We start from the raw sequence: 21,282 nt of genomic DNA, 5'->3' as shown, positions 1-21,282 counted from the left end.
ATTAGGAATCAGATGATATACGAGTCCAGCAGTACGGGGCGAAAAGGGCCCCAGGAGCCAAAATGCGCGGTGAGTATGGTCAACTTTGAACGTGTGTCACAGCCTTTAACGAGTTTTCCCATAGCAGTATGATATACTGGTGAAAGCCAGTGACTAGTAGAGCATCTGGAATAAGCACATTAGGAATCAGATGATATACGAGTCCAGCAGTACGGGGCGAAAAGGGCCCCAGGAGCCAAAATGCGCGGTGAGTATGGTCAACTTTGAACGTGTGTCACAGCCTTTAACGAGTTTTCCCATAGCAGTATGATATACTGGGTGAAAGCCAGTGACTAGTAGAGCATCTGGATATAAGCACATTAGGAATCAGATGATATACGAGTCCAGCAGTACGGGGCGAAAAGGGCCCCAGGAGCCAAAATGCGCGGTGAGTATGGTCAACTTTGAACATTGTGTCACAGCCTTTAACGAGTTTTCCCATAGCAGTATGATATACTGGGTGAAAGCCAGTGACTAGTAGAGCATCTGGATATAAGCACATTAGGAATCAGATGATATACGAGTCCAGCAGTACGGGGCGAAAAGGGCCCCAGGAGCCAAAATGCGCGGTGAGTATGGTCAACTTTGAACGTGTGTCACAGCCTTTAACGAGTTTTCCCATAGCAGTATGATATACTGGGTGAAAGCCAGTGACTCGTATATCATCTGGATATAAGCACATTAGGAATCAGATGATATACGAGTCCAGCAGTACGGGGCGAAAAGGGCCCCAGGAGCCAAAATGCGCGGTGAGTATGGTCAACTTTGAACGTGTGTCACAGCCTTTAACGAGTTTTCCCATAGCAGTATGATATACTGGGTGAAAGCCAGTGACTAGTAGAGCATCTGGATATAAGCACATTAGGAATCAGATGATATACGAGTCCAGCAGTACGGGGCGAAAAGGGCCCCAGGAGCCAAAATGCGCGGTGAGTATGGTCAACTTTGAACGTGTGTCACAGCCTTTAACGAGTTTCCCATAGCAGTATGATATACTGGGTGAAAGCCAGTGACTAGTAGAGCATCTGGATATAAGCACATTAGGAATCAGATGATATACGAGTCCAGCAGTACGGGGCGAAAAGGGCCCCAGGAGCCAAAATGCGCGGTGAGTATGGTCAACTTTGAACGTGTGTCACAGCCTTTAACGAGTTTTCCCATAGCAGTATGATATACTGGGTGAAAGCCAGTGACTAGTAGAGCATCTGGATATAAGCACATTAGGAATCAGATGATATACGAGTCCAGCAGTACGGGGCGAAAAGGGCCCCAGGAGCCAAAATGCGCGGTGAGTATGGTCAACTTTGAACGTGTGTCACAGCCTTTAACGAGTTTTCCATAGCAGTATGATATACTGGGTGAAAGCCAGTGACTAGTAGAGCATCTGGATATAAGCACATTAGGAATCAGATGATATACGAGTCCAGCAGTACGGGGCGAAAGGGCCCCAGGAGCCAAAATGCGCGGTGAGTATGGTCAACTTTGAACGTGTGTCACAGCCTTTAACGAGTTTTTCCCATAGCAGTATGATATACTGGGTGAAAGCCAGTGACTAGTAGAGCATCTGGATATAAGCACATTAGGAATCAGATGATATACGAGTCCAGCAGTACGGGGCGAAAAGGGCCCCAGGAGCCAAAATGCGCGGTGAGTATGGTCAACTTTGAACGTGTGTCACAGCCTTTAACGAGTTTTCCCATAGCAGTATGATATACTGGGTGAAAGCCAGTGACTAGTAGAGCATCTGGATATAAGCACATTAGGAATCAGATGATATACGAGTCCAGCAGTACGGGCGAAAAGGGCCCCAGGAGCCAAAATGCGCGGTGAGTATGGTCAACTTTGAACGTGTGTCACAGCCTTTAACGAGTTTTCCCATAGCAGTATGATATACTGGGTGAAAGCCAGTGACTAGTAGAGCATCTGGATATAAGCACATTAGGAATCAGATGATATACGAGTCCAGCAGTACGGGCGAAAAGGGCCCAGGAGCCAAAATGCGCGGTGAGTATGGTCAACTTTGAACGTGTGTCACAGCCTTTAACGAGTTTTCCCATAGCAGTATGATATACTGGGTGAAAGCCAGTGACTAGTAGAGCATCTGGATATAAGCACATTAGGAATCAGATATATACGAGTCCAGCAGTACGGGGCGAAAAGGGCCCCAGGAGCCAAAATGCGCGGTGAGTATGGTCAACTTTGAACGTGTGTCACAGCCTTTAACGAGTTTTCCCATAGCAGTATGATATACTGGGTGAAAGCCAGTGACTAGTAGAGCATCTGGATATAAGCACATTAGGAATCAGATGATATACGAGTCCAGCAGTACGGGGCGAAAAGGGCCCCAGGAGCCAAAATGCGCGGTGAGTATGGTCAACTTTGAACGTGTGTCACAGCCTTTAACGAGTTTTCCCATAGCAGTATGATATACTGGGTGAAAGCCAGTGACTAGTAGAGCATCTGGATATAAGCACATTAGGAATCAGATGATATACGAGTCCAGCAGTACGGGGCGAAAAGGGCCCCAGGAGCCAAAATGCGCGGTGAGTATGGTCAACTTTGAACGTGTGTCACAGCCTTTAACGAGTTTTCCCATAGCAGTATGATATACTGGGTGAAAGCCAGTGACTAGTAGAGCATCTGGATATAAGCACATTAGGAATCAGATGATATACGAGTCCAGCAGTACGGGGCGAAAAGGGCCCCAGGAGCCAAAATGCGCGGTGAGTAGGTCAACTTTGAACGTGTGTCACAGCCTTAACGAGTTTTCCCATAGCAGTATGATATATGGGTGAAAGCCAGTGACTAGTAGAGCATCTGGATATAAGCACATTAGGAATCAGATGATATACGAGTCCAGCAGTACGGGGCGAAAAGGGCCCCAGGAGCCAAAATGCGCGGTGAGTATGGTCAACTTTGAACGTGTGTCACAGCCTTTAACGAGTTTTCCCATAGCAGTATGATATACTGGGTGAAAGCCAGTGACTAGTAGAGCATCTGGATATAAGCACATTAGGAATCAGATGATATACGAGTCCAGCAGTACGGGGCGAAAGGGCCCCAGGAGCCAAAATGCGCGGTGAGTATGGTCAACTTTGAACGTGTGTCACAGCCTTTAACGAGTTTTCCCATAGCAGTATGATATACTGGGTGAAAGCCAGTGACTAGTAGAGCATCTGGATATAAGCACATTAGGAATCAGATGATATACGAGTCCAGCAGTACGGGGCGAAAAGGGCCCCAGGAGCCAAAATGCGCGGTGAGTATGGTCAACTTTGAACGTGTGTCACAGCCTTTAACGAGTTTTCCCATAGCAGTATGATATACTGGGTGAAAGCCAGTGACTAGTAGAGCATCTGGATATAAGCACATTAGGAATCAGATGATATACGAGTCCAGCAGTACGGGGCGAAAAGGGCCCCAGGAGCCAAAATGCGCGGTGAGTATGGTCAACTTTGAACGTGTGTCACAGCCTTTAACGAGTTTTCCCATAGCAGTATGATATACTGGGTGAAAGCCAGTGACTAGTAGAGCATCTGGATATAAGCACATTAGGAATCAGATGATATACGAGTCCAGCAGTACGGGGCGAAAAGGGCCCCAGGAGCCAAAATGCGCGGTGAGTATGGTCAACTTTGAACGTGTGTCACAGCCTTTAACGAGTTTTCCCATAGCAGTATGATATACTGGGTGAAAGCCAGTGACTAGTAGAGCATCTGGATATAAGCACATTAGGAATCAGATGATATACGAGTCCAGCAGTACGGGGCGAAAAGGGCCCCAGGAGCCAAAATGCGCGGTGAGTATGGTCAACTTTGAACGTGTGTCACAGCCTTTAACGAGTTTTCCCATAGCAGTATGATATACTGGGTGAAAGCCAGTGACTAGTAGAGCATCTGGATATAAGCACATTAGGAATCAGATGATATACGAGTCCAGCAGTACGGGGCGAAAAGGGCCCCAGGAGCCAAAATGCGCGGTGAGTATGGTCAACTTTGAACGTGTGTCACAGCCTTTAACGAGTTTTCCCATAGCAGTATGATATACTGGGTGAAAGCCAGTGACTAGTAGAGCATCTGGATATAAGCACATTAGGAATCAGATGATATACGAGTCCAGCAGTACGGGGCGAAAAGGGCCCCAGGAGCCAAAATGCGCGGTGAGTATGGTCAACTTTGAACGTGTGTCACAGCCTTTAACGAGTTTTTTCCCATAGCAGTATGATATACTGGGTGAAAGCCAGTGACTAGTAGAGCATCTGGATATAAGCACATTAGGAATCAGATGATATACGAGTCCAGCAGTACGGGGCGAAAAGGGCCCCAGGAGCCAAAATGCGCGGTGAGTATGGTCAACTTTGAACGTGTGTCACAGCCTTTAACGAGTTTTCCCATAGCAGTATGATATACTGGGTGAAAGCCAGTGACTAGTAGAGCATCTGGATATAAGCACATTAGGAATCAGATGATATACGAGTCCAGCAGTACGGGGCGAAAAGGGCCCCAGGAGCCAAAATGCGCGGTGAGTATGGTCAACTTTGAACGTGTGTCACAGCCTTTAACGAGTTTTCCCATAGCAGTATGATATACTGGGTGAAAGCCAGTGACTAGTAGAGCATCTGGATATAAGCACATTAGGAATCAGATGATATACGAGTCCAGCAGTACGGGGCGAAAAGGGCCCCAGGAGCCAAAATGCGCGGTGAGTATGGTCAACTTTGAACGTGTGTCACAGCCTTTAACGAGTTTTCCCATAGCAGTATGATATACTGGGTGAAAGCCAGTGACTAGTAGAGCATCTGGATATAAGCACATTAGGAATCAGATGATATACGAGTCCAGCAGTACGGGGCGAAAAGGGCCCCAGGAGCCAAAATGCGCGGTGAGTATGGTCAACTTTGAACGTGTGTCACAGCCTTTAACGAGTTTTCCCATAGCAGTATGATATACTGGGTGAAAGCCAGTGACTAGTAGAGCATCTGGATATAAGCACATTAGGAATCAGATGATATACGAGTCCAGCAGTACGGGGCGAAAAGGGCCCCAGGAGCCAAAATGCGCGGTGAGTATGGTCAACTTTGAACGTGTGTCACAGCCTTTAACGAGTTTTCCCATAGCAGTATGATATACTGGGTGAAAGCCAGTGACTAGTAGAGCATCTGGATATAAGCACATTAGGAATCAGATGATATACGAGTCCAGCAGTACGGGGCGAAAAGGGCCCCAGGAGCCAAAATGCGCGGTGAGTATGGTCAACTTTGAACGTGTGTCACAGCCTTTAACGAGTTTTCCCATAGCAGTATGATATACTGGGTGAAAGCCAGTGACTAGTAGAGCATCTGGATATAAGCACATTAGGAATCAGATGATATACGAGTCCAGCAGTACGGGGCGAAAAGGGCCCCAGGAGCCAAAATGCGCGGTGAGTATGGTCAACTTTGAACGTGTGTCACAGCCTTTAACGAGTTTTCCCATAGCAGTATGATATACTGGGTGAAAGCCAGTGACTAGTAGAGCATCTGGATATAAGCACATTAGGAATCAGATGATATACGAGTCCAGCAGTACGGGGCGAAAAGGGCCCCAGGAGCCAAAATGCGCGGTGAGTATGGTCAACTTTGAACGTGTGTCACAGCCTTTAACGAGTTTTCCCATAGCAGTATGATATACTGGGTGAAAGCCAGTGACTAGTAGAGCATCTGGATATAAGCACATTAGGAATCAGATGATATACGAGTCCAGCAGTACGGGGCGAAAAGGGCCCCAGGAGCCAAAATGCGCGGTGAGTATGGTCAACTTTGAACGTGTGTCACAGCCTTTAACGAGTTTCCCATAGCAGTATGATATACTGGGTGAAAGCCAGTGACTAGTAGAGCATCTGGATATAAGCACATTAGGAATCAGATGATATACGAGTCCAGCAGTACGGGCGAAAAGGGCCCCAGGAGCCAAAATGCGCGGTGAGTATGGTCAACTTTGAACGTGTGTCACAGCCTTTAACGAGTTTCCCATAGCAGTATGATATACTGGGTGAAAGCCAGTGACTAGTAGAGCATCTGGATATAAGCACATTAGGAATCAGATGATATACGAGTCCAGCAGTACGGGGCGAAAAGGGCCCCAGGAGCCAAAATGCGCGGTGAGTATGGTCAACTTTGAACGTGTGTCACAGCCTTTAACGAGTTTTCCCATAGCAGTATGATATACTGGGTGAAAGCCAGTGACTAGTAGAGCATCTGGATATAAGCACATTAGGAATCAGATGATATACGAGTCCAGCAGTACGGGGCGAAAAGGGCCCCAGGAGCCAAAATGCGCGGTGAGTATGGTCAACTTTGAACGTGTGTCACAGCCTTTAACGAGTTTTCCCATAGCAGTATGATTACTGGGTGAAAGCCAGTGACTAGTAGAGCATCTGGATATAAGCACATAGGAATCAGATGATATACGAGTCCAGCAGTACGGGGCGAAAAGGGCCCCAGGAGCCAAAATGCGCGGTGAGTATGGTCAACTTTGAACGTGTGTCACAGCCTTTAACGAGTTTTCCCATAGCAGTATGATATACTGGGTGAAAGCCAGTGACTAGTAGAGCATCTGGATATAAGCACATTAGGAATCAGATGATATACGAGTCCAGCAGTACGGGGCGAAAAGGGCCCCAGGAGCCAAAATGCGCGTGAGTATGGTCAACTTTGAACGTGTGTCACAGCCTTTAACGAGTTTTTCCCAGCAGTATGATATACTGGGTGAAAGCCAGTGACTAGTAGAGCATCTGGATATAAGCACATTAGGAATCAGATGATATACGAGTCCAGCAGTACGGGGCGAAAAGGGCCCCAGGAGCCAAAATGCGCGGTGAGTATGGTCAACTTTGAACGTGTGTCACAGCCTTTAACGAGTTTTCCCATAGCAGTATGATATACTGGGTGAAAGCCAGTGACTAGTAGAGCATCTGGATATAAGCACATTAGGAATCAGATGATATACGAGTCCAGCAGTACGGGGCGAAAAGGGCCCCAGGAGCCAAAATGCGCGGTGAGTATGGTCAACTTTGAACGTGTGTCACAGCCTTTAACGAGTTTTTCCCATAGCAGTATGATATACTGGGTGAAAGCCAGTGACTAGTAGAGCATCTGGATATAAGCACATTAGGAATCAGATGATATACGAGTCCAGCAGTACGGGGCGAAAAGGGCCCCAGGAGCCAAAATGCGCGGTGAGTATGGTCAACTTTGAACGTGTGTCACAGCCTTTAACGAGTTTTCCCATAGCAGTAGATATACTGGGTGAAAGCCAGTGACTAGTAGAGCATCTGGATATAAGCACATTAGGAATCAGATGATATACGAGTCCAGCAGTACGGGCGAAAAGGGCCCCAGGAGCCAAAATGCGCGGTGAGTATGGTCAACTTTGAACGTGTGTCACAGCCTTTAACGAGTTTTCCCATAGCAGTATGATATACTGGTGAAAGCCAGTGACTAGTAGAGCATCTGGATATAAGCACATTAGGAATCAGATGATATACGAGTCCAGCAGTACGGGGCGAAAAGGGCCCAGGAGCCAAATGCGCGGTGAGTATGGTCAACTTGAACGTGTGTCACAGCCTTTAACGAGTTTTCCATCAGCAGTATATACTGGGTGAAAGCCAGTGAATAGTAGCATCTGGATATAAGCACATTAGGAATCAGATGATATACGAGTCCAGCAGTACGGGGCGAAAAGGGCCCCAGGAGCCAAAATGCGCGGTGAGTATGGTCACTTTGAAGTGGTCACAGCCTTTAACGAGTTTTCCATAGCAGTATGATATACTGGGTGAAAGCCAGTGACTAGTAGAGCATCTGGATAAGCACATTAGGAATCAGATGATATACGAGTCCAGCAGTACGGGGCGAAAAGGGCCCCAGGAGCCAAAATGCGCGGTGAGTATGGTCAACTTTGAACGTGTGTCACAGCCTTTAACGAGTTTTCCATAGCAGTATGATATACTGGGTGAAAGCCAGTGACTAGTAGAGCATCTGGATATAAGCACATTAGGAATCAGATGATATACGAGTCCAGCAGTACGGGGCGAAAAGGGCCCCAGGAGCCAAAATGCGCGGTGAGTATGGTCAACTTTGAACGTGTGTCACAGCCTTTAACGAGTTTTCCCATAGCAGTATGATATACTGGGTGAAAGCCAGTGACTAGTAGAGCATCTGGATATAAGCACATTAGGAATCAGATGATATACGAGTCCAGCAGTACGGGCGAAAAGGGCCCAGGAGCCAAAATGCGCGGTGAGTATGGTCAACTTTGAACGTGTGTCACAGCCTTTAACGAGTTTTCCCATAGCAGTATGATATACTGGGTGAAAGCCAGTGACTAGTAGAGCATCTGGATATAAGCACATTAGGAATCAGATGATATACGAGTCCAGCAGTACGGGGCGAAAAGGGCCCCAGGAGCCAAAATGCGCGGTGAGTATGGTCAACTTTGAACGTGTGTCACAGCCTTTAACGAGTTTTCCCATAGCAGTATGATATACTGGGTGAAAGCCAGTGACTAGTAGAGCATCTGGATAAGCACATTAGGAATCAGATGATATACGAGTCCAGCAGTACGGGGCGAAAAGGGCCCAGGAGCCAAAATGCGCGGTGAGTATGGTCAACTTTGAACGTGTGTCACAGCCTTTAACGAGTTTTCCCATAGCAGTATGATATACTGGGTGAAAGCCAGTGACTAGTAGAGCATCTGGATATAAGCACATTAGGAATCAGATGATATACGAGTCCAGCAGTACGGGGCGAAAAGGGCCCCAGGAGCCAAAATGCGCGGTGAGTATGGTCAACTTTGAACGTGTGTCACAGCCTTTAACGAGTTTTCCCATAGCAGTATGATATACTGGGTGAAAGCCAGTGACTAGTAGAGCATCTGGATATAAGCACATTAGGAATCAGATGATATACGAGTCCAGCAGTACGGGGCGAAAAGGGCCCCAGGAGCCAAAATGCGCGGTGAGTATGGTCAACTTTGAACGTGTGTCACAGCCTTTAACGAGTTTTCCCATAGCAGTATGATATACTGGGTGAAAGCCAGTGACTAGTAGAGCATCTGGATATAAGCACATTAGGAATCAGATGATATACGAGTCCAGCAGTACGGGGCGAAAAGGGCCCCAGGAGCCAAAATGCGCGGTGAGTATGGTCAACTTTGAACGTGTGTCACAGCCTTTAACGAGTTTTCCCATAGCAGTATGATATACTGGGTGAAAGCCAGTGACTAGTAGAGCATCTGGATATAAGCACATTAGGAATCAGATGATATACGAGTCCAGCAGTACGGGGCGAAAAGGGCCCCAGGAGCCAAAATGCGCGGTGAGTATGGTCAACTTTGAACGTGTGTCACAGCCTTTAACGAGTTTTCCCATAGCAGTATGATATACTGGGTGAAAGCCAGTGACTAGTAGAGCATCTGGATATAAGCACATTAGGAATCAGATGATATACGAGTCCAGCAGTACGGGCGAAAAGGGCCCCAGGAGCCAAAATGCGCGTGAGTATGGTCAACTTTGAACGTGTGTCACAGCCTTTAACGAGTTTTCCCATAGCAGTATGATATACTGGGTGAAAGCCAGTGACTAGTAGAGCATCTGGATATAAGCACATTAGGAATCAGATGATATACGAGTCCAGCAGTACGGGGCGAAAAGGGCCCCAGGAGCCAAAATGCGCGGTGAGTATGGTCAACTTTGAACGTGTGTCACAGCCTTTAACGAGTTTTCCCATAGCAGTATGATATACTGGGTGAAAGCCAGTGACTAGTAGAGCATCTGGATATAAGCACATTAGGAATCAGATGATATACGAGTCCAGCAGTACGGGGCGAAAAGGGCCCCAGGAGCCAAAATGCGCGGTGAGTATGGTCAACTTTGAACGTGTGTCACAGCCTTTAACGAGTTTTCCCATAGCAGTATGATATACTGGGTGAAAGCCAGTGACTAGTAGAGCATCTGGATATAAGCACATTAGGAATCAGATGATATACGAGTCCAGCAGTACGGGGCGAAAAGGGCCCCAGGAGCCAAAATGCGCGGTGAGTATGGTCAACTTTGAACGTGTGTCACAGCCTTTAACGAGTTTTCCCATAGCAGTATGATATACTGGGTGAAAGCCAGTGACTAGTAGAGCATCTGGATATAAGCACATTAGGAATCAGATGATATACGAGTCCAGCAGTACGGGGCGAAAAGGGCCCCAGGAGCCAAAATGCGCGGTGAGTATGGTCAACTTTGAACGTGTGTCACAGCCTTTAACGAGTTTTCCCATAGCAGTATGATATACTGGGTGAAAGCCAGTGACTAGTAGAGCATCTGGATATAAGCACATTAGGAATCAGATGATATACGAGTCCAGCAGTACGGGGCGAAAAGGGCCCCAGGAGCCAAAATGCGCGGTGAGTATGGTCAACTTTGAACGTGTGTCACAGCCTTTAACGAGTTTTCCCATAGCAGTATGATATACTGGGTGAAAGCCAGTGACTAGTAGAGCATCTGGATATAAGCACATTAGGAATCAGATGATATACGAGTCCAGCAGTACGGGGCGAAAAGGGCCCCAGGAGCCAAAATGCGCGGTGAGTATGGTCAACTTTGAACGTGTGCACAGCCTTTAACGAGTTTTCCCATAGCAGTATGATATACTGGGTGAAAGCCAGTGACTAGTAGTAGAGCATCTGGATATAAGCACATTAGGAATCAGATGATATACGAGTCCAGCAGTACGGGGCGAAAAGGGCCCCAGGAGCCAAAATGCGCGGTGAGTATGGTCAACTTTGAACGTGTGTCACAGCCTTTAACGAGTTTTCCCATAGCAGTATGATATACTGGGTGAAAGCCAGTGACTAGTAGAGCATCTGGATATAAGCACATTAGAATCAGATGATATACGAGTCCAGCAGTACGGGGCGAAAAGGGCCCCAGGAGCCAAAATGCGCGGTGAGTATGGTCAACTTTGAACGTGTGTCACAGCCTTTAACGAGTTTTCCCATAGCAGTATGATATACTGGGTGAAAGCCAGTGACTAGTAGAGCATCTGGATATAAGCACATTAGGAATCAGATGATATACGAGTCCAGCAGTACGGGGCGAAAAGGGCCCCAGGAGCCAAAATGCGCGGTGAGTATGGTCAACTTTGAACGTGTGTCACAGCCTTTAACGAGTTTTCCCATAGCAGTATGATATACTGGGTGAAAGCCAGTGACTAGTAGAGCATCTGGATATAAGCACATTAGGAATCAGATGATATACGAGTCCAGCAGTACGGGGCGAAAAGGGCCCCAGGAGCCAAATGCGCGGTGAGTATGGTCAACTTTGAACGTGTGTCACAGCCTTTAACGAGTTTTCCCATAGCAGTATGATATACTGGGTGAAAGCCAGTGACTAGTAGAGCATCTGGATATAAGCACATTAGGAATCAGATGATATACGAGTCCAGCAGTACGGGGCGAAAAGGGCCCCAGGAGCCAAAATGCGCGGTGAGTATGGTCAACTTTGAACGTGTGTCACAGCCTTTAACGAGTTTTCCCATAGCAGTATGATATACTGGGTGAAAGCCAGTGACTAGTAGAGCATCTGGATATAAGCACATTAGGAATCAGATGATATACGAGTCCAGCAGTACGGGGCGAAAAGGGCCCCAGGAGCCAAAATGCGCGGTGAGTATGGTCAACTTTGAACGTGTGTCACAGCCTTTAACGAGTTTTCCCATAGCAGTATGATATACTGGGTGAAAGCCAGTGACTAGTAGAGCATCTGGATATAAGCACATTAGGAATCAGATGATATACGAGTCCAGCAGTACGGGGCGAAAAGGGCCCCAGGAGCCAAAATGCGCGGTGAGTATGGTCAACTTTGAACGTGTGTCACAGCCTTTAACGAGTTTTCCCATAGCAGTATGATATACTGGGTGAAAGCCAGTGACTAGTAGAGCATCTGGATATAAGCACATTAGGAATCAGATGATATACGAGTCCAGCAGTACGGGGCGAAAAGGGCCCCAGGAGCCAAAATGCGCGGTGAGTATGGTCAACTTTGAACGTGTGTCACAGCCTTTAACGAGTTTTCCCATAGCAGTATGATATACTGGGTGAAAGCCAGTGACTAGTAGAGCATCTGGATATAAGCACATTAGGAATCAGATGATATACGAGTCCAGCAGTACGGGGCGAAAAGGGCCCCAGGAGCCAAAATGCGCGGTGAGTATGGTCAACTTTGAACGTGTGTCACAGCCTTTAACGAGTTTTCCCATAGCAGTATGATATACTGGGTGAAAGCCAGTGACTAGTAGAGCATCTGGATATAAGCACATTAGGAATCAGATGATATACGAGTCCAGCAGTACGGGGCGAAAAGGGCCCCAGGAGCCAAAATGCGCGGTGAGTATGGTCAACTTTGAACGTGTGTCACAGCCTTTAACGAGTTTTCCCATAGCAGTATGATATACTGGGTGAAAGCCAGTGACTAGTAGAGCATCTGGATATAAGCACATTAGGAATCAGATGATATACGAGTCCAGCAGTACGGGGCGAAAAGGGCCCCAGGAGCCAAAATGCGCGGTGAGTATGGTCAACTTTGAACGTGTGTCACAGCCTTTAACGAGTTTTCCCATAGCAGTATGATATACTGGGTGAAAGCCAGTGACTAGTAGAGCATCTGGATATAAGCACATTAGGAATCAGATGATATACGAGTCCAGCAGTACGGGGCGAAAAGGGCCCCAGGAGCCAAAATGCGCGGTGAGTATGGTCAACTTTGAACGTGTGTCACAGCCTTTAACGAGTTTTCCCATAGCAGTATGATATACTGGGTGAAAGCCAGTGACTAGTAGAGCATCTGGATATAAGCACATTAGGAATCAGATGATATACGAGTCCAGCAGTACGGGGCGAAAAGGGCCCCAGGAGCCAAAATGCGCGGTGAGTATGGTCAACTTTGAACGTGTGTCACAGCCTTTAACGAGTTTTCCCATAGCAGTATGATATACTGGGTGAAAGCCAGTGACTAGTAGAGCATCTGGATATAAGCACATTAGGAATCAGATGATATACGAGTCCAGCAGTACGGGGCGAAAAGGGCCCCAGGAGCCAAAATGCGCGGTGAGTATGGTCAACTTTGAACGTGTGTCACAGCCTTTAACGAGTTTTCCCATAGCAGTATGATATACTGGGTGAAAGCCAGTGACTAGTAGAGCATCTGGATATAAGCACATTAGGAATCAGATGATATACGAGTCCAGCAGTACGGGGCGAAAAGGGCCCCAGGAGCCAAAATGCGCGGTGAGTATGGTCAACTTTGAACGTGTGTCACAGCCTTTAACGAGTTTTCCCATAGCAGTATGATATACTGGGTGAAAGCCAGTGACTAGTAGAGCATCTGGATATAAGCACATTAGGAATCAGATGATATACGAGTCCAGCAGTACGGGGCGAAAAGGGCCCCAGGAGCCAAAATGCGCGGTGAGTATGGTCAACTTTGAACGTGTGTCACAGCCTTTAACGAGTTTTCCCATAGCAGTATGATATACTGGGTGAAAGCCAGTGACTAGTAGAGCATCTGGATATAAGCACATTAGGAATCAGATGATATACGAGTCCAGCAGTACGGGGCGAAAAGGGCCCCAGGAGCCAAAATGCGCGGTGAGTATGGTCAAACTTTGAACGTGTGTCACAGCCTTTAACGAGTTTTCCCATAGCAGTATGATATACTGGGTGAAAGCCAGTGACTAGTAGAGCATCTGGATATAAGCACATTAGGAATCAGATGATATACGAGTCCAGCAGTACGGGGCGAAAAGGGCCCCAGGAGCCAAAATGCGCGGTGAGTATGGTCAACTTTGAACGTGTGTCACAGCCTTTAACGAGTTTTCCCATAGCAGTATGATATACTGGGTGAAAGCCAGTGACTAGTAGAGCATCTGGATATAAGCACATTAGGAATCAGATGATATACGAGTCCAGCAGTACGGGGCGAAAAGGGCCCCAGGAGCCAAAATGCGCGGTGAGTATGGTCAACTTTGAACGTGTGTCACAGCCTTTAACGAGTTTTCCCATAGCAGTATGATATACTGGGTGAAAGCCAGTGACTAGTAGAGCATCTGGATATAAGCACATTAGGAATCAGATGATATACGAGTCCAGCAGTACGGGGCGAAAAGGGCCCCAGGAGCCAAAATGCGCGGTGAGTATGGTCAACTTTGAACGTGTGTCACAGCCTTTAACGAGTTTTCCCATAGCAGTATGATATACTGGGTGAAGCCAGTGACTAGTAGAGCATCTGGATATAAGCACATTAGGAATCAGATGATATACGAGTCCAGCAGTACGGGGCGAAAAGGGCCCCAGGAGCCAAAATGCGCGGTGAGTATGGTCAACTTTGAACGTGTGTCACAGCCTTTAACGAGTTTTCCCATAGCAGTATGATATACTGGGTGAAAGCCAGTGACTAGTAGAGCATCTGGATATAAGCACATTAGGAATCAGATGATATACGAGTCCAGCAGTACGGGGCGAAAAGGGCCCCAGGAGCCAAAATGCGCGGTGAGTATGGTCAACTTTGAACGTGTGTCACAGCCTTTAACGAGTTTTCCCATAGCAGTATGATATACTGGGTGAAAGCCAGTGACTAGTAGAGCATCTGGATATAAGCACATTAGGAATCAGATGATATACGAGTCCAGCAGTACGGGGCGAAAAGGGCCCCAGGAGCCAAAATGCGCGGTGAGTATGGTCAACTTTGAACGTGTGTCACAGCCTTTAACGAGTTTTCCCATAGCAGTATGATATACTGGGTGAAAGCCAGTGACTAGTAGAGCATCTGGATATAAGCACATTAGGAATCAGATGATATACGAGTCCAGCAGTACGGGGCGAAAAGGGCCCCAGGAGCCAAAATGCGCGGTGAGTATGGTCAACTTTGAACGTGTGTCACAGCCTTTAACGAGTTTCCCATAGCAGTATGATATACTGGGTGAAAGCCAGTGACTAGTAGAGCATCTGGATATAAGCACATTAGGAATCAGATGATATACGAGTCCAGCAGTACGGGGCGAAAAGGGCCCCAGGAGCCAAAATGCGCGGTGAGTATGGTCAACTTTGAACGTGTGTCACAGCCTTTAACGAGTTTTCCCATAGCAGTATGATATACTGGGTGAAAGCCAGTGACTAGTAGAGCATCTGGATATAAGCACATTAGGAATCAGATGATATACGAGTCCAGCAGTACGGGGCGAAAAGGGCCCCAGGAGCCAAAATGCGCGGTGAGTATGGTCAACTTTGAACGTGTGTCACAGCCTTTAACGAGTTTTCCCATAGCAGTATGATATACTGGGTGAAAGCCAGTGACTAGTAGAGCATCTGGATATAAGCACATTAGGAATCAGATGATATACGAGTCCAGCAGTACGGGGCGAAAAGGGCCCCAGGAGCCAAAATGCGCGGTGAGTATGGTCAACTTTGAACGTGTGTCACAGCCTTTAACGAGTTTTCCCATAGCAGTATGATATACTGGGTGAAAGCCAGTGACTAGTAGAGCATCTGGATATAAGCACATTAGGAATCAGATGATATACGAGTCCAGCAGTACGGGGCGAAAAGGGCCCCAGGAGCCAAAATGCGCGGTGAGTATGGTCAACTTTGAACGTGTGTCACAGCCTTTAACGAGTTTTCCCATAGCAGTATGATATACTGGGTGAAAGCCAGTGACTAGTAGAGCATCTGGATATAAGCACATTAGGAATCAGATGATATACGAGTCCAGCAGTACGGGGCGAAAAGGGCCCCAGGAGCCAAAATGCGCGGTGAGTATGGTCAACTTTGAACGTGTGTCACAGCCTTTAACGAGTTTTCCCATAGCAGTATGATATACTGGGTGAAAGCCAGTGACTAGTAGAGCATCTGGATATAAGCACATTAGGAATCAGATGATATACGAGTCCAGCAGTACGGGGCGAAAAGGGCCCCAGGAGCCAAAATGCGCGGTGAGTATGGTCAACTTTGAACGTGTGTCACAGCCTTTAACGAGTTTTCCCATAGCAGTATGATATACTGGGTGAAAGCCAGTGACTAGTAGAGCATCTGGATATAAGCACATTAGGAATCAGATGATATACGAGTCCAGCAGTACGGGGCGAAAAGGGCCCCAGGAGCCAAAATGCGCGGTGAGTATGGTCAACTTTGAACGTGTGTCACAGCCTTTAACGAGTTTCCCATAGCAGTATGATATCCGGGTGAAAGCCAGTGACTAGTAGAGCATCTGGATATAAGCACATTAGGAATCAGATGATATACGAGTCCAGCAGTACGGGGCGAAAAGGGCCCCAGGAGCCAAAATGCGCGGTGAGTATGGTCAACTTTGAACGTGTGTCACAGCCTTTAACGAGTTTTCCCATAGCAGTATGATTACTGGGTGAAAGCCAGTGACTAGTAGAGCATCTGGATATAAGCACATTAGGAATCAGATGATATACGAGTCCAGCAGTACGGGGCGAAAAGGGCCCCAGGAGCCAAAATGCGCGGTGAGTATGGTCAACTTTTGAACGTGTGTCACAGCCTTTAACGAGTTTTCCCATAGCAGTATGATATACTGGGTGAAAGCCAGTGACTAGTAGAGCATCTGGATATAAGCACATTAGGAATCAGATGATATACGAGTCCAGCAGTACGGGGCGAAAAGGGCCCCAGGAGCCAAAATGCGCGGTGAGTATGGTCAACTTTGAACGTGTGTCACAGCCTTTAACGAGTTTTCCCATAGCAGTATGATATACTGGGTGAAAGCCAGTGACTAGTAGAGCATCTGGATATAAGCACATTAGGAATCAGATGATATACGAGTCCAGCAGTACGGGGCGAAAAGGGCCCCAGGAGCCAAAATGCGCGGTGAGTATGGTCAACTTTGAACGTGTGTCACAGCCTTTAACGAGTTTTCCCATAGCAGTATGATATACTGGGTGAAAGCCAGTGACTAGTAGAGCATCTGGATATAAGCACATTAGGAATCAGATGATATACGAGTCCAGCAGTACGGGGCGAAAAGGGCCCCAGGAGCCAAAATGCGCGGTGAGTATGGTCAACTTTGAACGTGTGTCACAGCCTTTAACGAGTTTTCCCATAGCAGTATGATATACTGGGTGAAAGCCAGTGACTAGTAGAGCATCTGGATATAAGCACATTAGGAATCAGATGATATACGAGTCCAGCAGTACGGGGCGAAAAGGGCCCCAGGAGCCAAAATGCGCGGTGAGTATGGTCAACTTTGACGTGTGTCACAGCCTTTAACGAGTTTTCCCATAGCAGTATGATATACTGGGTGAAAGCCAGTGACTAGTAGAGCATCTGGATATAAGCACATTAGGAATCAGATGATATACGAGTCCAGCAGTACGGGGCGAAAAGGGCCCCAGGAGCCAAAATGCGCGGTGAGTATGGTCAACTTTGAACGTGTGTCACAGCCTTTAACGAGTTTTCCCATAGCAGTATGATATACTGGGTGAAAGCCAGTGACTAGTAGAGCATCTGGATATAAGCACATTAGGAATCAGATGATATACGAGTCCAGCAGTACGGGGCGAAAAGGGCCCCAGGAGCCAAAATGCGCGGTGAGTATGGTCAACTTTGAACGTGTGTCACAGCCTTTAACGAGTTTTCCCATAGCAGTATGATATACTGGGTGAAAGCCAGTGACTAGTAGAGCATCTGGATATAAGCACATTAGGAATCAGATGATATACGAGTCCAGCAGTACGGGCGAAAAGGGCCCCAGGAGCCAAAATGCGCGGTGAGTATGGTCAACTTTGAACGTGTGTCACAGCCTTTAACGAGTTTTCCCATAGCAGTATGATATACTGGGTGAAAGCCAGTGACTAGTAGAGCATCTGGATATAAGCACATTAGGAATCAGATGATATACGAGTCCAGCAGTACGGGGCGAAAAGGGCCCCAGGAGCCAAAATGCGCGGTGAGTATGGTCAACTTTGAACGTGTGTCACAGCCTTTAACGAGTTTTCCCATAGCAGTATGATATACTGGGTGAAAGCCAGTGACTAGTAGAGCATCTGGATATAAGCACATTAGGAATCAGATGATATACGAGTCCAGCAGTACGGGGCGAAAAGGGCCCCAGGAGCCAAAATGCGCGGTGAGTATGGTCAACTTTGAACGTGTGTCACAGCCTTTAACGAGTTTTCCCATAGCAGTATGATATACTGGGTGAAAGCCAGTGACTAGTAGAGCATCTGGATATAAGCACATTAGGAATCAGATGATATACGAGTCCAGCAGTACGGGGCGAAAAGGGCCCCAGGAGCCAAAATGCGCGGTGAGTATGGTCAACTTTGAACGTGGTCACAGCCTTTAACGAGTTTTCCATAGCAGTATGATATACTGGGTGAAAGCCAGTGACTAGTAGAGCATCTGGATATAAGCACATTAGGAATCAGATGATATACGAGTCCAGCAGTACGGGGCGAAAAGGGCCCCAGGAGCCAAAATGCGCGGTGAGTATGGTCAACTTTGAACGTGTGTCACAGCCTTTAACGAGTTTTCCCATAGCAGTATGATATACTGGGTGAAAGCCAGTGACTAGTAGAGCATCTGGATATAAGCACATTAGGAATCAGATGATATACGAGTCCAGCAGTACGGGGCGAAAAGGGCCCCAGGAGCCAAAATGCGCGGTGAGTATGGTCAACTTTGAACGTGTGTCACAGCCTTTAACGAGTTTTCCCATAGCAGTATGATATACTGGGTGAAAGCCAGTGACTAGTAGAGCATCTGGATATAAGCACATTAGGAATCAGATGATATACGAGTCCAGCAGTACGGGGCGAAAAGGGCCCCAGGAGCCAAAATGCGCGGTGAGTATGGTCAACTTTGAACGTGTGTCACAGCCTTTAACGAGTTTTTCCCATAGCAGTATGATATACTGGGTGAAAGCCAGTGACTAGTAGAGCATCTGGATATAAGCACATTAGGAATCAGATGATATACGAGTCCAGCAGTACGGGGCGAAAAGGGCCCCAGGAGCCAAAATGCGCGGTGAGTATGGTCAACTTTGAACGTGTGTCACAGCCTTTAACGAGTTTTCCCATAGCAGTATGATATACTGGGTGAAAGCCAGTGACTAGTAGAGCATCTGGATATAAGCACATTAGGAATCAGATGATATACGAGTCCAGCAGTACGGGGCGAAAAGGGCCCCAGGAGCCAAAATGCGCGGTGAGTATGGTCAACTTTGAACGTGTGTCACAGCCTTTAACGAGTTTTCCCATAGCAGTATGATATACTGGGTGAAAGCCAGTGACTAGTAGAGCATCTGGATATAAGCACATTAGGAATCAGATGATATACGAGTCCAGCAGTACGGGGCGAAAAGGGCCCCAGGAGCCAAAATGCGCGGTGAGTATGGTCAACTTTGAACGTGTGTCACAGCCTTTAACGAGTTTTCCCATAGCAGTATGATATACTGGGTGAAAGCCAGTGACTAGTAGAGCATCTGGATATAAGCACATTAGGAATCAGATGATATACGAGTCCAGCAGTACGGGGCGAAAAGGGCCCCAGGAGCCAAAATGCGCGGTGAGTATGGTCAACTTTGAACGTGTGTCACAGCCTTTAACGAGTTTTCCCATAGCAGTATGATATACTGGGTGAAAGCCAGTGACTAGTAGAGCATCTGGATATAAGCACATTAGGAATCAGATGATATACGAGTCCAGCAGTACGGGGCGAAAAGGGCCCCAGGAGCCAAAATGCGCGGTGAGTATGGTCAACTTTGAACGTGTGTCACAGCCTTTAACGAGTTTTCCCATAGCAGTATGATATACTGGGTGAAAGCCAGTGACTAGTAGAGCATCTGGATATAAGCACATTAGGAATCAGATGATATACGAGTCCAGCAGTACGGGGCGAAAAGGGCCCCAGGAGCCAAAATGCGCGGTGAGTATGGTCAACTTTGAACGTGTGTCACAGCCTTTAACGAGTTTTCCCATAGCAGTATGATATACTGGGTGAAAGCCAGTGACTAGTAGAGCATCTGGATATAAGCACATTAGGAATCAGATGATATACGAGTCCAGCAGTACGGGGCGAAAAGGGCCCCAGGAGCCAAAATGCGCGGTGAGTATGGTCAACTTTGAACGTGTGTCACAGCCTTTAACGAGTTTTCCCATAGCAGTATGATATACTGGGTGAAAGCCAGTGACTAGTAGAGCATCTGGATATAAGCACATTAGGAATCAGATGATATACGAGTCCAGCAGTACGGGGCGAAAAGGGCCCCAGGAGCCAAAATGCGCGGTGAGTATGGTCAACTTTGAACGTGTGTCACAGCCTTTAACGAGTTTTCCCATAGCAGTATGATATACTGGGTGAAAGCCAGTGACTAGTAGAGCATCTGGATATAAGCACATTAGGAATCAGATGATATACGAGTCCAGCAGTACGGGGCGAAAAGGGCCCCAGGAGCCAAAATGCGCGGTGAGTATGGTCAACTTTGAACGTGTGTCACAGCCTTTAACGAGTTTTCCCATAGCAGTATGATATACTGGGTGAAAGCCAGTGACTAGTAGAGCATCTGGATATAAGCACATTAGGAATCAGATGATATACGAGTCCAGCAGTACGGGGCGAAAAGGGCCCCAGGAGCCAAAATGCGCGGTGAGTATGGTCAACTTTGAACGTGTGTCACAGCCTTTAACGAGTTTTCCCATAGCAGTATGATATACTGGGTGAAAGCCAGTGACTAGTAGAGCATCTGGATATAAGCACATTAGGAATCAGATGATATACGAGTCCAGCAGTACGGGGCGAAAAGGGCCCCAGGAGCCAAAATGCGCGGTGAGTATGGTCAACTTTGAACGTGTGTCACAGCCTTTAACGAGTTTTCCCATAGCAGTATGATATACTGGGTGAAAGCCAGTGACTAGTAGAGCATCTGGATATAAGCACATTAGGAATCAGATGATATACGAGTCCAGCAGTACGGGGCGAAAAGGGCCCCAGGAGCCAAAATGCGCGGTGAGTATGGTCAACTTTGAACGTGTGTCACAGCCTTTAACGAGTTTTCCCATAGCAGTATGATATACTGGGTGAAAGCCAGTGACTAGTAGAGCATCTGGATATAAGCACATTAGGAATCAGATGATATACGAGTCCAGCAGTACGGGGCGAAAAGGGCCCCAGGAGCCAAAATGCGCGGTGAGTATGGTCAACTTTG

The sequence above is a fragment of the Mya arenaria genome, chromosome 15 (assembly GCF_026914265.1).
Source record: "Mya arenaria isolate MELC-2E11 chromosome 15, ASM2691426v1".
Classification (NCBI taxonomy): Eukaryota; Metazoa; Mollusca; class Bivalvia; order Myida; family Myidae; genus Mya; species Mya arenaria.
Note: the sequence above shows the minus strand (reverse complement) of the source record.